Source organism: Centruroides sculpturatus, unplaced genomic scaffold (assembly GCF_000671375.1).
Source record: "Centruroides sculpturatus isolate CEXI.00-Female unplaced genomic scaffold, Cexi_2.0 scaffold23, whole genome shotgun sequence".
In the NCBI taxonomy this organism is placed as follows: domain Eukaryota; kingdom Metazoa; phylum Arthropoda; class Arachnida; order Scorpiones; family Buthidae; genus Centruroides; species Centruroides sculpturatus.
Window position 1 is genome coordinate 268,007 of NW_019384313.1, and position 9,982 is coordinate 277,988.

Genomic DNA, 9,982 nt, shown 5'->3' on the forward strand with positions numbered 1-9,982 from the left:
TATCCATCTCTTCTTTCTTCACCCACAAAATTTATCTACTTGTGAAAGGAATGAAGATTTTTGAAATTATTTTTCAAATTTGAGAAATAAATTCATTTAAAATTAGTTTATAATTTTTACATATTTTTTGAATATCCCACTGAATATAATATTCTTAATAGATAATTTATTTCCACCTTTTTTTGTGAATATTCTAATATTTCTAAAAGAACACTCTGATTAGAGCTGCATCACAAAGTATGCTCACGCATTGTTTGATCACCTCATTTATATTATATAACTATGATTTAAGAATGCAATTATAGTTACCATTAAAGTATAATCTATAATAAAAGTAAGTAACGTTTCTATCACTGCATTTGTAGAACAAAAATTCTTAGAATCTTGAAACTAGAACATGAATTTTGTCTATAAGATGTCAAATGTGTATGACATCGAATCTTCAGATATAGTTGTTTCCTCTATTTTGGCAATAATCCTTCACATTTATTCTACGTGATATATAATTATTTTAATCGTTTGCATTAAAAAAACTTATGTCATATTTACCTTATATTTGAAATAATATAATTCAAAATTTTTGTAAAAATTCTTGAAAATTAAAGAAGGAAATGTAAAACTGATTTATGGATCAATGCACTTTTTATGATTTTCAGTGGAAATTGTTATAATAGTATAATTAAAGGGATTCAAATTTATTTATTTATTTTATTTAAAACATAGTAATTCAATGTATAATACAATAAGTTTTGACAAATTTTCTAAATTATAAAATGAAACTTATAGCCTAATCTCATTTGAACACTAAAAATAAAAGGATTTATTATTTTGTTTGGATTAAAATTTTTATTTTTCATCTTATAGCAATTAAAACTAAGTTCAATTTTAGTGAAATTTTCTTGAAAATAAGGCAAAAATGTTGTAATTCTTTTACTAAATTATCATTTTTTATTCTACATCATTTGAAAAATTATTTTGCCAAAAGTTTAAATTCAAAAAATTATTTTTTAATAATAAAATATAATTTATTTAGTAAGACTTTCTCTATAAATTTATTTGGGTCTTTGAAGAAGTTCCTATTTATTTATTTATTTATTTATTTTTAATTTAGCAAATTTTACGTATCGAAATGTTCATTATCATTTGAAATATTTACTAATATTTCCTCAAAATTCTTTTAAAATTATATTCATTTATTCGTTAAACAGTGAATAAGACTACGATTTGAATTTTACTGAGAGATCAATTTTGTATATACCTCAATCAAATTGTCAAACGTATTTTGGTTGAGATATGAAATATGAGGAAATTCATCTTTTAGACATCAATAACATCAATAATCTCATTGATCTCTAAAAAATAAATTTCGTTTTATTATAAATATATATTAAATAAATCTATAAAATTTGCACAGACAAGACTCATAATGTTTATGCATAACAACGTTAAAATTTTCATTTCTCATCTCAAAATAGTTACAAAAACGAATAAACAAATTACACATAATTAGCTCATTCACTAATTTTATAATTAATTTTTATTATAATTAAAAATTATATAAAAATAATTTTATTACAGGCAAAAATATTAATTGCATCGTTTAACATTTTTAAATGGAATTCTTCCTGATTACGATTAAATATTTAAATATTAGCATTATTTAAATTATCGATTTTCTGATAATTACTAAGTTAAATTTAAAATATTATTAAAAGTATTTTAAATAATGGTTTTATTATTAATTATATTAGTAAATTAGACAATGAGTTCATCAGTTCATTCGTTTGTTCGAATAGTGTAAGGTATTACGTCATTTTGACGTCATTCTTATGGTTTTCTTATGAGAAAATATAATAATGAAATCAATTTGACGTAAAAGAATACACTGTTTAAACCAGGGGTCACAAAATATTTTTCACTGTCCTCCCTTTCAAGGATTCTTTGAACTTTTATAGATTCCTTTCGTTTTCTTCTTCACAGTTCTTGATAATATTAAATCCATTTGGTAAGCCAGTATTAATCCAAGCGTTGTTTTCACAGAAAACATGCAGTTACAATGTGCAAATTTACAATAACTCGAACTGTCATATACATAACCCTGGACTAATAATTTTTAATGAATTGACCGTCGTATCGATCACTTTGGAACCCTGGTGTAAACAAAGCGAATGGCTCTATAATGTACACTATTACGTCAAATTGACGTCATTATTACATTTTCTTATAAGAAAACTGTAAGAATGACGTCAGAGTGACGTAACAGTGTACCATATTCGAACAAAACGAATGCCCCTAAAGTTTTATTTTTATTTTTAGTTCCTTATTTTATGAGCTCTTCGTCATTCTGCAAGTTTTAGACTAATGTATAAAACTGAAGCTTTAATTTTTAAAAATGGCAGACATATTTATTGTATTTTCATATTTTATCTGAAAGATATATTTTCTTTCAGAAAAAATATCTTAAGTTAATTTTTAAACTGGAGATTTTATATATACTGTATAAAATTTGAGAACTTAAAGGTATTATATATCTCATTATTCAAAATAAATTAAAGGTAAATTTAATTAAAATTTTTATTGAAAAACAATAAAATTCAATCAATTTTCTATGTGATGAGATTTCGACGTGTCGTTGTCTCATGTAAACTAGTTGAAAATTCTCATTATTTTTAAACTTTTGTAACACTTTCTTATCTTAGGTATAAAATTACACCAGTTTAATTTCTTGATAAAATGTTATAATGTAATAATAAATGATTAACGTCTATTTTATTAAATTTAATGAATTTATTTAAATTATTTTAATATATTTAAATTTTTTATAATTTATTTTATATTTTAAGTTTGTAATCCTGATGCATTTTATAATTGCACGAACTATATTCACACGCTTATCGATTTGACACTTAAAAATGTAGTTTTTTGACCTTTTTTCAAGATCCTCTTTTTAAGTACGATTTTTGTTCGAAAAAATCTCAATGTTCTCATTTAATTTGTCAAGTACTAACTGTACTCAATGTGTTATTATTACTTTCCCTCTAAAGTGATCAGCTTAGAAATAATTTCTCTAGGATTCATGGACACGTAACCACATACCAAGTTCTAATAACTACTGTTATATATCGACAACAGTTAAAGAATATAATGGTCGACAATTTTCGTCACAAGAGAGTTGTTCTTGCTGACAAAACTTTTCAATAATTCACAAGAAAGTAGTAAACAATATAATCGTAACGATATAAAAAAACATATTACATAGAAACTATAAACATAGTAATACAGAGATATTTACGTTGAATAAGAACAAAACTAACAAATGATTAATATTATAATATAGCCTATACCAATAAATAATTAGTTTACAAAGAAAACTAAAATTATGATTTTATTTTTCTACAAAAATTGTTATTCTGTTTTTTCTACAAAAAATGTTATTCTGTTCAATTTAAAGAAATTTTTACATGAAATTTAGTTTTGTTTGGTATGCTTTGCTAGGATAATGCAACTGAACACATGAGTTATTTGTGAAGGGGATGCTTCCCACCTACACTGGAAACTGGCCTCTATTCAACTGTTAGACATGTGAAGAAGCCAGGAAAACTATACATGAACAACCCGTTAGTCAGATGCTGTAGAAAATTTTAAAATATTTTAAAATATTATTTTATACGATATTGAATTTTACACACTGAAAATGAATCAAAGTAAAATAAAAATTATTCTTACAAATGAAATTTTAAATTGTTTGTTTAAACTCAAACGAATCATTTCCACAAACATTTTTCATGGTTCTTTCGTTCATTATCAGAAAATTTATCATATAAAATTAAAGTAAATTAAATATTTGCTTTCTAACAGAAAAATGCAAACTTAATACTGGTATATTGAAGCATATATAAGGTTTTCTACCGATTTTTTTTTATCAGAACTGTTTTTGTTTTTACATAAATTTTTATTATAAGAAAAAAAGAATTTGATCTTTTTTTTTCTAAATTTTCTTAAATCGTTCGATGTGAATTTAGAAAAGATTTTATTCAGGAAATTGTATAAAATCTCAAATTGGATCCTTAAAAAGATTATCTTCAAAGAATTTCTACTATTAATTTTATTGATTCTAAATTATTTCTTATTCTAACGTTTTTCGAATCATGTTTATCATATATTTCATTTATTATTTTAACACAAATTCATACAGAATGCATTATTAATTGCTAACATACTCTAAAAATTTTAAAGTTAATAATTATTAATATTGCAAGTAAATTAAATTATCTCTATCTAAAGCACTCTGCAACTAAAAATTTTAGATCCAAAATTCTGCCAATAGTGAAAATATGTCGCATAAATCATGGTTTACCAGCATAAAGCTGAATATGGGNTATATTTTAAGTTTGTAATCCTGATGCATTTTATAATTGCACGAACTATATTCACACGCTTATCGATTTGACACTTAAAAATGTAGTTTTTTGACCTTTTTTCAAGATCCTCTTTTTAAGTACGATTTTTGTTCGAAAAAATCTCAATGTTCTCATTTAATTTGTCAAGTACTAACTGTACTCAATGTGTTATTATTACTTTCCCTCTAAAGTGATCAGCTTAGAAATAATTTCTCTAGGATTCATGGACACGTAACCACATACCAAGTTCTAATAACTACTGTTATATATCGACAACAGTTAAAGAATATAATGGTCGACAATTTTCGTCACAAGAGAGTTGTTCTTGCTGACAAAACTTTTCAATAATTCACAAGAAAGTAGTAAACAATATAATCGTAACGATATAAAAAAACATATTACATAGAAACTATAAACATAGTAATACAGAGATATTTACGTTGAATAAGAACAAAACTAACAAATGATTAATATTATAATATAGCCTATACCAATAAATAATTAGTTTACAAAGAAAACTAAAATTATGATTTTATTTTTCTACAAAAATTGTTATTCTGTTTTTTCTACAAAAAATGTTATTCTGTTCAATTTAAAGAAATTTTTACATGAAATTTAGTTTTGTTTGGTATGCTTTGCTAGGATAATGCAACTGAACACATGAGTTATTTGTGAAGGGGATGCTTCCCACCTACACTGGAAACTGGCCTCTATTCAACTGTTAGACATGTGAAGAAGCCAGGAAAACTATACATGAACAACCCGTTAGTCAGATGCTGTAGAAAATTTTAAAATATTTTAAAATATTATTTTATACGATATTGAATTTTACACACTGAAAATGAATCAAAGTAAAATAAAAATTATTCTTACAAATGAAATTTTAAATTGTTTGTTTAAACTCAAACGAATCATTTCCACAAACATTTTTCATGGTTCTTTCGTTCATTATCAGAAAATTTATCATATAAAATTAAAGTAAATTAAATATTTGCTTTCTAACAGAAAAATGCAAACTTAATACTGGTATATTGAAGCATATATAAGGTTTTCTACCGATTTTTTTTTATCAGAACTGTTTTTGTTTTTACATAAATTTTTATTATAAGAAAAAAAGAATTTGATCTTTTTTTTTCTAAATTTTCTTAAATCGTTCGATGTGAATTTAGAAAAGATTTTATTCAGGAAATTGTATAAAATCTCAAATTGGATCCTTAAAAAGATTATCTTCAAAGAATTTCTACTATTAATTTTATTGATTCTAAATTATTTCTTATTCTAACGTTTTTCGAATCATGTTTATCATATATTTCATTTATTATTTTAACACAAATTCATACAGAATGCATTATTAATTGCTAACATACTCTAAAAATTTTAAAGTTAATAATTATTAATATTGCAAGTAAATTAAATTATCTCTATCTAAAGCACTCTGCAACTAAAAATTTTAGATCCAAAATTCTGCCAATAGTGAAAATATGTCGCATAAATCATGGTTTACCAGCATAAAGCTGAATATGGGAAGCATAACCTTAAAAACTTGCGTATCATTCTGCTTGATCATGCTTTAATTGTTCAGTTTTCTGCGTTAACGGATGCAAAACTACAAAGAGAATGATTGGTTGAAACAATTTTCATACAAGCTGAAGATCTGCCTCATATTGCGAGACCTGTACGACAGCTTTTACGAGACAATTTCACATAATTAGTCACTTATTTTCTCACGTCATGGCTACAGTGATCACTGAGATTTACACTATGCAATTTTTGCCTAGGGCGGTCATCTCAAAGCCCAAAGCCAACTTCTATCAAGGAGGTATTCCTAACCTGTTTTAAACGAAATCACAATTCAGCATGTAAAATTTTCCTTCCAGCATGTTGCATTCTGCAGTCCCAGCATGTCGTATCATTACACGGCATAATGGACTGCACTGCATACAGCATGAACATTTTGGCTTAAAACAAAGGTAATCTCTTCGAAGTTCAGTGCAACGTCAGCGACATTTTTACAAATCGTAAATAAACGTTGAATTACGTTCAGGCTGTAATAATAAAAATTTGAATTCATCTATATTTCTTTTTTGTGCTCTTGCATATGGCGTTTTATGCTGTAGAGCGACACATTCCCTCTATACATACATTTTGGTTTAAAATTTTTTCATAAAAGCCTTATGCCCAGATGCATTGAATNCTGAAAATGAATCAAAGTAAAATAAAAATTATTCTTACAAATGAAATTTTAAATTGTTTGTTTAAACTCAAACGAATCATTTCCACAAACATTTTTCATGGTTCTTTCGTTCATTATCAGAAAATTTATCATATAAAATTAAAGTAAATTAAATATTTGCTTTCTAACAGAAAAATGCAAACTTAATACTGGTATATTGAAGCATATATAAGGTTTTCTACCGATTTTTTTTTATCAGAACTGTTTTTGTTTTTACATAAATTTTTATTATAAGAAAAAAAGAATTTGATCTTTTTTTTTCTAAATTTTCTTAAATCGTTCGATGTGAATTTAGAAAAGATTTTATTCAGGAAATTGTATAAAATCTCAAATTGGATCCTTAAAAAGATTATCTTCAAAGAATTTCTACTATTAATTTTATTGATTCTAAATTATTTCTTATTCTAACGTTTTTCGAATCATGTTTATCATATATTTCATTTATTATTTTAACACAAATTCATACAGAATGCATTATTAATTGCTAACATACTCTAAAAATTTTAAAGTTAATAATTATTAATATTGCAAGTAAATTAAATTATCTCTATCTAAAGCACTCTGCAACTAAAAATTTTAGATCCAAAATTCTGCCAATAGTGAAAATATGTCGCATAAATCATGGTTTACCAGCATAAAGCTGAATATGGGAAGCATAACCTTAAAAACTTGCGTATCATTCTGCTTGATCATGCTTTAATTGTTCAGTTTTCTGCGTTAACGGATGCAAAACTACAAAGAGAATGATTGGTTGAAACAATTTTCATACAAGCTGAAGATCTGCCTCATATTGCGAGACCTGTACGACAGCTTTTACGAGACAATTTCACATAATTAGTCACTTATTTTCTCACGTCATGGCTACAGTGATCACTGAGATTTACACTATGCAATTTTTGCCTAGGGCGGTCATCTCAAAGCCCAAAGCCAACTTCTATCAAGGAGGTATTCCTAACCTGTTTTAAACGAAATCACAATTCAGCATGTAAAATTTTCCTTCCAGCATGTTGCATTCTGCAGTCCCAGCATGTCGTATCATTACACGGCATAATGGACTGCACTGCATACAGCATGAACATTTTGGCTTAAAACAAAGGTAATCTCTTCGAAGTTCAGTGCAACGTCAGCGACATTTTTACAAATCGTAAATAAACGTTGAATTACGTTCAGGCTGTAATAATAAAAATTTGAATTCATCTATATTTCTTTTTTGTGCTCTTGCATATGGCGTTTTATGCTGTAGAGCGACACATTCCCTCTATACATACATTTTGGTTTAAAATTTTTTCATAAAAGCCTTATGCCCAGATGCATTGAATGATATATGTATAAATTATATTATATAATTATATATAATTTAAAATGTAAACCAGTTTTGCACTGTATCATCGTCTTCTATAGATGCATTTAACTACAAATTAAACAAAAAGTAAACTTTATATCTTATTTTTTTACAGTTTACAGCTAACATTTCAAAGAAAATAAAAATATTATTAGAAAATAATTTTTTTATTTTCAAAAATGTTTCGATGTCGGTTATAGAAAATGAAATTTTAATGAAGAAAACAACCTTAGGAAATGTTAAAGTAAATAAAGAAATAACTTCTCTGCCACTTAAACAAAAATAAAATCCAAAGATAAACCGATTTATTTCTTTATAAACCATCAAAAATATATTTTATTTTTTTGATTATAATTTATATTCTTGTAAACTATTTTTAGTCATAGAAATGTCTTTTGATCATTCTTATCTCTTTCTTTCTCATCCCAAAGGTAATGAATGATTAATGATATATCTTATATTACTTCCAATATCAATATATTATAGCTTATAACCACATTTGAAACAATAATATGACATAATAAAACGCCTTACAAGAGCTTGAAAAGGAATTTTAATGTTTAATCTTTTATTAAATATTCGTTTTATAATATTTAAAAATACCTCGTTTATGTTCAAATAAAAAGGGATTTGAAAATAAATTATCTTTTGTTTTATAATTCTTTGTATAGAGGAACTGAATAGAAGTTTTCAAAAAACCCCTCAATTTTTAAAAATATTTCTAACTTGTTTACAAAATTTATTTATTTTGAAATGTGTTTTATTGTTGCGCATTTTTTAAAATATAAATATTTTAATTTTTTAAGTAAATTCTTCTCGATATCTCCATTTTGATATCCAATAAAACTAACCAAAGTCGAATTACTTCGGAAGATTAATCAACGAATAACAAACGATCATTAAATATTAAATGCTAATAAATTACTGAATTATTTCCTATAAACATTTTAAATCACTCTATTCAAATTTAATAACAAGTTTAAAATATAAATATACATTTTTAAATTAGTAAAGAGGTATAGTGAATTTCGACACAGCGAACTAAGCTGAAACGTTTACTATATTAAGAGTTGCAAAAATAGCGTTTACAATATCGAATGATCACTATATTAAGAGTCCACAACATTATGCTGTTGATGTAGAGATGTTACAAGATTTTCCTTTTTGTGACCTGGATTCGAATCTTGGGAGCAACCACAGGAATTTCTCATGGGTGGTAATTATGAAAACACATCAGACCACTTTGTATCGCAATAGATGTGAGGGGTGATCAGTAATGGGTCCATAATATCCGAGACGACCCTATTGTAAGATCCTAATCCATGATGGGCATAATAACAGTTCTTCTTAATGCCCAAAGAATGGGAACAAATAGAAAGAATCTATTATATTGAATACGTTTCTAATAATTTGAAATGTATTTATATAATTATTAAATTTTTAAAATAATAATTATTAAAAAATTGTTTGATAAAATTTTTTGTATTATTTAGTATTTTAATTCAATTGTTACATTTCACTCATTTTAATTTATAGATATGTATATTCATTTGCTCATTCTAATATTTACAGATTAAAATATACATAAATTTTAAATTCTAAATTAATTAATTCTAAATTAAATTTTAAATTTAAAAAAACTTCTTTTTATTAAATTTAATGTACAGTGACAAATTATAAACACGTTACATGCACCTTTTACATTTCCACTAAATTATTACAAATTACTTTCAATCCTTTAGCCCATTTTCCCTCCTGGTCCTTGGACTTTTCTTGTTAAATTTTAATATTAAAATAAANAATTTTAAATTTAAAAAAGAAAAGACATTTAAATTTCTTGAAATTTAAATTATTTTTTCTATTTAAAATACTACTTTTAATTGTCTATTTAGATTAAAATAATTAAAATATAAATAATAAAACTTTCCTTCAAAAATTATTGATTATATAAAAATTTATATTTATTAAATAACATAAAATCTTTGACATTTTCTTTTATTTTTTAAG